The sequence below is a fragment of the Montipora capricornis genome, chromosome 2 (assembly GCF_036669925.1).
Source record: "Montipora capricornis isolate CH-2021 chromosome 2, ASM3666992v2, whole genome shotgun sequence".
NCBI lineage: Eukaryota > Metazoa > Cnidaria > Anthozoa > Scleractinia > Acroporidae > Montipora > Montipora capricornis.
This window is the reverse complement of record NC_090884.1, coordinates 57,616,911-57,626,049: the sequence shown is the minus strand read 5'-3', so window position 1 is coordinate 57,626,049 and position 9,139 is coordinate 57,616,911.

Below are 9,139 nucleotides of genomic sequence, written 5' to 3'. Positions count from 1 at the left end.
TCTATTTCAATTAAAGTACATGTTCCAAATGGGTGTCCCATACCTAATAAATCTCTGCCAATATGAGAGTAAAAAATTTTACACCTCCCATTAGGCAGACAGTATATTGCTACTGTGTAAAGTTCAAGTGTTAAAATATATGCATGATCATTATCCATGAGCAAAGAATCAAAGGCAGCTAACATTGATATAACATAAGGAAAGTCTGAAATTAGAGGAAGTGCACTATTTGGCAAACCACTATAACTATCACTGTATGTCAAGTCTGATAGTTAATGTAGCTTAAGTTATAACCATAACAGGCAAATCTGTCAAAAATAGGAGTCCCTGTTTGCATGATTGTGACAAAGCTGAATACAAATTATTCTCAACGTTTATAATTTGAACCAAGTCAGCTGAAGAGGTTATTGGATTCCTGAAATGAGACATTGCCACACGTTGTGCGCCTGCATTTGCCGTACCAAATACTTCAACATTACCTTGACTGTATGGTGCGGCAATAGTTTTAGTTGGATCAACAATTCCTGAACCTGACAATCTAGGTGACTGTCGAAATGACTGGTTCCTCCCCTAGAAGGGGCACATTGCCAAACATTACTGAGAAAATTCAAGGTCAAGAGTGAAGAATTCGAGATTGAAGACAGATTCACGTTTAAATACGACGACGGTGTCTGCATTGCAAGGATGGACCAAGCCACTGCATTTTCAACTTTCTATACTAATGAGACCATCTACCAGATGGCTGGTAAAGAATGCTGAATTGCAATTGATGTGGCATTGGCTATGAGAGGCTCTGAAGCAGTTGTTGAATCGTACTACTCAGTTATGAAGACACAGTCAATGGTGGGAGGTCAATCGAACGACACCCTCTCACAAAGAACGAATGTGGACTGGTGTTTTCCAATGCCCTTGCAGTGCCAGGAAACAATCAAAGATGTGGCAACCCTTTTTTAAAGGGCGACAAAGATGCTGGACTGCTCCGCCATCAGCTTCCAGTATTCCTAGATCAAAGGGGCCGTGCCTTGAGCACGTATGCTCATGGAAGCAAAGTTCTTGATCGGTTGGCTGCCAGAACAGATCACTTTGTTCTTAATGCGAAGGACAGAAACACAAAGTGGTTTAACAATTAAACCACATTTTGTGCATATAGTCTGTGAAGTTTATCATAATTTAGACTTGTGATACATGTTGCGCGTTTTTTTCGTCCACAGTTTTATTGACAATTGCCAAGAAGATTGCGCGTGAGAATTTTGACAGTTATTGCAAAAATGGAACTCGCTGAACTGATCAAGTTCGATGAATTCAATTATCTTCATTTCATTTCCTCATTCGCGTGTTTATATGTTAGTAAGAAATTCATGCACAGCTCAGAGCTTTCCTTCAACAGAAGAGAAGGAATCACATGTTAAAGAGTTAACAAAAACTGAGGCACATGGGCTTCATCATCTATTAGTTGCCATGTATGATAATACTAGTTTCTTCTTTATTAGTTAATCATGTAGTTTATAAGCGTAGTAACTAGTATTCGAGAGAGAACATGTAAGACATTTTTGTCTTTTATAACTTGTAAGTAAGTTGAAATCAATAAAATCATAACCATTTGTCTGACTTTGAACTGTATTTCTGTCAAAGCATCCGGCAGAATTCACAGAAATAATTAAGAAATTATTTTGTTGTACAAAAAGAGTTTGCCTCGTAAATGACCGCTGTTTTCTTAAAATATCTAAAGTGGAAATTTTCATTTGGCGTGCACAGTCACGATTCTGGCGTGCACAGTCAACATGAAGGAAAAAAACTTGCGCGTGCACTCGCAATGCATGCTCTGCAAACTGGGTCGGGATCTGACTCGTCCCCAGTCGTCTCTCGGTCTCTGAAGGGATTATTAATGAGGGATGCGCGGACGGGAGCGGGTAATGATGGGAAGGTCAAAAGGTGAGAGACGACGTCTCATCACCCCTTAATTCATTAGTCTCCCCCTCCCCAGTTGACTCTCGCTCCCTTCAGAGACCGAGAGACGACTGGGGACGAGTCGATTCGGGATGGATCAAATTTCACGTAGAGGGAAGCAAACGTTTTAGAAGTTGCCGTTTATTTTCGAGGCTTCGCTGTTGTGATCTCAAGACTTGTGGTATTTCAAAATGACGAGGGTCATTTGCATCATTGCAATCAGTCTTTTCGTCATTCCTCAAGCAAGTAAGTCAAACATTTTTATAAGTCCATGCATAGCCATCACGCGATCAATACTTTCGATTTCAATTTCTCTGCGTGATCTTCTGCCTTCGAGTGTCGATTGGTTTAGGTGGCAATTTCCTACAAAGAAATGTTGAAAACGCCAATTTCTGCTTTTACTATATCAGTACCAGCTTTGACTTGAAACAAGCCTACAGTGCTTGAGCCACTGTTTAATAACAACAACAGCCACATTTCTTTTTTCTTGTTCACATTACTCCATTCGAATCAATAGCTTTGTTTCTGCAAAATGACAGTGTTACTCCGTGAAATATCAGTATTATGCCGGCAAAATGACGGATGTTCCAAATATAATATTATGCTCGAAATTATGCCGGTATAATGAATCAAACCCCGGTGTCTGACATTTGCAGACTGCAGATTGCAGACTAACCCTAAATCACAATTATTGAAAGCTAACCGTTTTAACCCTTTCACCCCTGAGGGGCTCCCCATTGACGAGTAAAATCGTCTGGCGTTAGACAGAGTAAAATCTATAAGTGTCACTCTTAGGAGGGAAAGGGTTAAAGCGGGTTCTTAGGGCCGATTTACACCGTACGACTTTGTTTGATTTACGATTGTTGTGGACATCTGGAAAAATGTCGTAGCACTTTAATTCATGTTTTAAAACGCTGCGACAACTGTAAGTCATGTCGTAAGCCTTTCGTAAGCTTGTCGCATGTGACAAAAATCGCATCGTGTAAATCGGCCCTTAGACTTAAATAATGTTTATCAGCGTTATTTAAATGGGTGCTTAGACTTAAACAATGTTTATCAGTGCTATTTGTAGGCAGTCTGCAGTCTGCAAATGTCAGACACTGATCAAACCCCGGCTAGACCATGATGTTGCATTTAACTTTATTGGCCTTCGTGTGTTCTCTGCGAAAATTTAAGCACAAATACCTATGTGACGAATCAGAATGTAAAATTTAGAACCAGATTTGTAGTGCTTGCACTAAGAATTTAATCTCTGCCATTTATTTCACGCTCACACGTTTTTATCCGAACCACCGATGATGGCACATCTTAATACACACAAGAGAAAATGAGGGGACAGAGAGGGAGGCTCAAGGCGTTGGCCGGGATATGTTATGTCCACGAAAGTTATTTTTAGACGAGCGGAAGTCTTTGCTCTAGCGGAAGTCTGTCTTCTGAGACGTCCGCACGCAGTCTTTCCTCGCTCTCAGGTTCTTAGTGAAAAGAGAAAATGATGGCGTACGTGGAAGGCTGATGAATATATATTTTCTTTCAAACATCGGACCGAGGTTTGCCTGCATGCGTACGTCTCGGAAAACTTCCGCTCGTCCAAAAATAACTTTCGTGGACATTACATATCCCAAGGGCTGGACCGGGAGCCTCCTTCTCTGTCCCCTGATTTTCTCTTGATACACAACATTCTTCAATGATTTAGTGACATAGCCGCTTGGCATAACTTGGTTGAAGGTTTATTTACTTCTTCTCCTTTCTTCAGTCCACCTACGAAAGCATGCAAACATATATTCAGAATAGAGGGCCAACACATGCAAATTAGTGAGAACCTTTTGTAGAACGAGACACACGACAACGGGAGCAAAACGCTGAGAAAAGCGAATCAAGTTAACTGTCAATCAATTTATAATTTATGCCAGCACAAAAGATCACGTTATCACTGAATCAACTGAAGACCAATGTTATTCAAGACTATAGCAGAGGGTTGTGTACAAAATCTGCCCCCATTTTTTTACGTTTTTTGAGTATTGGAAGGAAAAACACCACATCAAATGCATATTAGGGCTGTTTATACGAGAGAAAATAAGCCGCAGCGTACATTATACGCGAAAGGAACTATTTATACGATTATAAACTCCCAGGCCAGGATAAGCCGCGGCTTGAGAAAGCCGTGAACGTAGATTTTGTACCATTTATACGGGGTGTTCGCGTCTTATATACGCCGCGGCTTATTTTCTCTCGTATAAACGGCCCTATTGTCTTGATTTAACATTTGTATATTCTAATTCCAGATAATGTATTTTTGCAACTTCATTTTCACAGAAAAAAAGTCAAAATGTGCGCTTAACGTTTGGGACTGAGGTGAAATGAAACAGCAGTGAATAAGGAATTCAAAGTTAAATACAAAAATTTATGTAGAATTTTGTGTTCCCGTGGTGCTAACTGTATCAACGTCTCATACTGGTAGGGCTTCTGATATTCACCAAAAGAAATGAGGAAATAGTGTAGCATTTAGCAAATTGTGCGAGGGGACATTGTGCGGCAGGAGAGGTCTATTATGCGACAAATTACGTGGTTTTTCCTGGACCTTAATTTACTTTGTCTGACATAATTTTATGTAATTTTATACCGTGGATTTAGTGCCTGATAAATCGATCCAAGAGAAAATGAGGGGACAGAGAAGGAGGCTCCCGGTCCAGCCCTTGGGATATGTCATGTCCATGAAAGTTATTTTTAGACGAGCGGAAGTTTTCCGAGACGTCCGCATGCAGGCAAACCTCGGTCCGATGTTTGAAAGAAAATATTTATTCATCAGCCTTCCACGTGCGCCATCATTTTCTCTTTTCACTAAGAACCTGAGAGCGAAGCAAGACTGTATGCGGACGTCTCGGAAGACAGACTTCCCCTAGAACATGCAAAGACTTCCGCTCGTCTAAAAATAACTTTCGTGGACATAACATATCCCGGCCAACGCCTTGAGCCTCCCTCTCTGTCCCCTCATTTTCTCTTGGTGAAAATGAATTGTCAAAGCCAAATCAGTTTCGTTGTTTAGAAATAACACCGATTCTTACCTTAAAATTGATCTAAAACGGGCCTCTGATTAGCGCAACAAACACATAATTTAGCAAATCAAAGGTGATTTTATTCTTTGAAAACCTAGTAACCACCATAGAACACAAATGATGATGTACATATAACAATCGTTTTACAAGATGCTTAAATTTTTCTTTGATTTATAGTAATTTTCACGTCATATTTCCAAGAATTACTCCAAGCATGGAAAGTCTCCATATGTTGTCAGGCCCATTTTTTATATTTCTACCAGATAAATTTAGCTTATCAGAAGGTTCGTTAACATGTAATCTTCGTGTGACCTTGTAATAGCCTGAATAGTTGTTTTAAATACCCATCAACAAAGGAGCATGACCATGCATACATACGTAGATTACACAGACATATACGAGCTTCAGTGAGCAGTATTGAGGTGAACTGTGATTTTCCGAGTGCTTTAGAGCTGAAAAAATGAAACCATCCATCCACGGTTAGGAGAGCTGAATAACAAAAAGCTTGTTTTGCTTTCATTTATGAAAATAACCCCAAAAAAGCTTTGCATTGAGATGATGCACTTGTTACTACATCAAGCTAGCTGGCCCGCCATTTTGGACTTGAAAAGTGTGGGGACTGGACCGAGTTCCCGTCCAATCCTTCTCCCGTTTCGCGGGATTTTTTTCTATTTTTCATCAGGTGTGTTCGAAATTCTAGAAAGTGATCTGTTTCAGGATAATTTTCGATGGCACTTTATTCCTTTGAAGGGGTAAATGACCAGTGCAGTGTCACGTCATGGGCTCTGCAAGAAACAGGAATGCTTCTTTTGTTGTCTTGCGATAGTGACATGACTGCATGATTAAAGCACAAGTAGAAGAGTTCAGGTGTGTCCGGGAAAGAAGAGGAAGAACTGGTGATGCCAAAGCTACAGGTGCTTCAAAATATCAGTTAGGGATCATATACTCGCCCAAATGATTTTTATCGCAGTTTACGAGACTCTTTTGCTTGAAGAAAGACAATGATATATAATTTACGATGTTGTCGTCTCAAATTGGTTGTTCACAGAGTTGATTGATTCCCATGTTAATTTCCTGGGTCCTTACGAAGAGCACTAAACATTCAACAAACGCATTGCAATATCTATATATATATATATAGCGCAAGTAGGGGGTTCCAGTTAGCTGCAGAGTGCTCGATACGTGAAGTAGAGCGAATATAACGATTAGAAGAAAGACAACTTCACAGCGTAGCGACTTCAAGTTTCATGTTTGGACAATCATCAGGCTACAGATCTTACATTTGCATTCTAACTCATTTAAAGACCATTCTAATACTCTAGGGGAGCGTGCTATTTTAAGTTCGACAAAAGGTATTTGTTCTTGTGTCTGCATTTAGAAAATTAACTCGTTTCTTTTGTTCAGTAGGTGGCGCGTATCTGCTTTTATATGTACAACTTTTCTGTAAGGAACAGGTCGCATCTCTTTGATCAAAAGTTGTATGGTGTGGCGAAAGACTCTATTGCCCAGCGTAGCGTGTAATTGATGTTATTGTCCTTTAGACTCCAGATATGCCTCGATAACTCCGTCTCACTGCAGTACTTTTTATGCCTGAAGGATTTAGTGTGATTGTTGTATCGTGTTTTAAATTCTCCCTCTGACGCTCCGTAGTAGATCTTGGTGTTGATATCGCTTGTCACTTCGGCTCTATAGACTATAGACGATGATAGGCATTTGCCGTCTAAGGGGCATGATTGCTTGTTTCTGCAATTGCATAGCCGCGCTTCGTTAGGTGTTTTCTTGGCGTTTAATACTTTTGCATTGTGTTGCCTGATAATGCCTGTCATGTTGGTTGTGCAGCAGTAGCTAAGCTTGATTGTGTTCGTGTTTAGAATTTTGTGAAGCTTGTGGCCTTTGTGGAAGTGTTTCTTGATCAGGTAGATGAATTTTTTTCCGATGTTGGTCTTGACTTGCAGGTTGTATGGTGGATTGAACCAGAGGATATTGCGTTGACGGTTCCTTTTCCGTTTGCTGTTTTGCTTGGCGGGCTCGTACTTGAAGGTTGCGTTGTGCCCGTTTTCCTTAAACGCCAATTCGTAGACATCTTTGGCTTTGTCGAATTCGTCTTTGTCGCAAGACAGGTCAGAAACGAGTTAATTTCTAAATGCAGACACAAGAACAAATACCTTTTGTCGAACTTAAAATAGCACGCTCCCCTAGAGTATTAGAATGGTCTTTAAATGAGTTAGAATGCAAATGTAAGATCTGTAGCCTGATGATTGTCCAAACATGAAACTTGAAGTCGCTACGCTGTGAAGTTGTCTTTCTTCTAATCGTTATATATATATATATAAAAATAGCAATAACAATAATAGAAATAACTTGAAGGCTGTTTTTTGTCTGCTCGAGCTGTTTGTTTACATCCAGCTTGTCACGTTTGGCAATGCACAATTCGAGCGAGCTTGCATTGAAACTCCACCGGTCTCCTTTATTTGCCTGTTTCGTCGAAGACAGGTCAACTTAAAATAGGCTTAGCTACATAATTCCGCAGGAATTGTTTTGGGAATTTTAGACACGAAAAAAATGTTTTAGAAAATCTCAAGAATATTAGAAAAAAATTGACAAATACTAGAACTTAAATAGCAGTATCTATAGGAGAATACTGAACAGCAACATGTCACAGGCAGAAACGTTAAAAAAACGTTTTTATTTTTCTGTATTCCTACCATCTACACAAATCTTCCGTGCTCTTCCAGAACGATTCAGAGTCAGTTCCCATTCAAGTACGACATATGTGTGTTCATTGCCTATGCATTATTCCAAGCAAATCCAATAATATCAACTAATTCGGTCGATTTTGCGACGACGTTTTAGTGACATTTTCTCCATGTTTGCAAAGATCTTTGACGAAAAGGGTAAATAATGGAAACCGGTACCTGAATTGTGCATTGCATGATAAGCGGGTGCACGTGACAAGCTTAATGTAAACAAGCAGGTCGAGCAGACAAAAAACAGCCTTCAAGTTATTCTAATCGTACTTGTTTTTTTTTTTGGACAAATCTGATGAATGTTTAGTGCTCTTCCTAAGGACCCAGGATATTAACATGCGAATCAATCAACCATAAACAAACAATTTGAGACGACAATATCGTAAATTACATATTGTCGTCTCTAAATCTCTCTTCAGTCAGAAGAGTCCCCTAGATCACGATAAATGTCATTTGTGAGGGTATATGATCCCTAACTGATACTTTGAAGCACCTGTAGCTTTGGCATCACCAGTTCTTCCTCTTCTTTCCCGGACACACCTGAACTCTTCTACTTGTGCTTTAATCATACAGTCATGTCACTATCGCAAGACATAAAAGGAAGCATTCCTGTTTCTTGCAGAGCCCATGACGTGACACTGCACTGGTCATTTACCCCTTCTAAGAAATAAAGTGCCATCGAAAATTATCCTGAAACAGATCACTTTCTAGAATTTCGAACGCACCTGATGAAAAATAGAAAAAAACCCCGCGAAACGGGAGAAGGATTGGACGGGAACTCGGTCCAGTCCCCACACTTTTCAAGTCCAAAATGGCGGGCCAGCTAGCTTGATTAAGTAACAAGTGTATCATCTCAATGCAAGGCTTTTTTTGGGTTATTTTCTTTATAAAAGCAAAACAAGCTTTTTGCTATCCAGCTCTCCTAACCGTGGATGGTTATATTTTTTCAGCTCTAAAGCACATGCATGAACTGAAAGCTCTATTGTAGTAGAGTTCATGGTCAAATTCCCTTGGCAGTGCAATTTACCAGTGGGGTCTTATCACACTTTCAAAAGGCCCCCTGGAAGGCTGGATTTTTGGTGCTCAAAGGGCGAAAAATGAGACCCCCCCTGTAACTCCAAAACTAAAACTCAGAGAAGTGAGCCAAAGTGGCTTTTGAAATATCTCATTATACCCAACTTTTGTGCCAAGTTTCAGTCAAATCGGTTTACCACAACTTTTGGCCCCTGGAACACTTTCTCAGGCAATGACACCTAAATGTACAACTTTATTAAAACTTTACCTAAAAAGGATTTCAAAAATTTAACAATCTATGCACAACTTAAATCAAGGAAATATATATGTAATATGTATATAAAGTTAATTACTTGATCTTTCCAGTTGCTTCAGAGA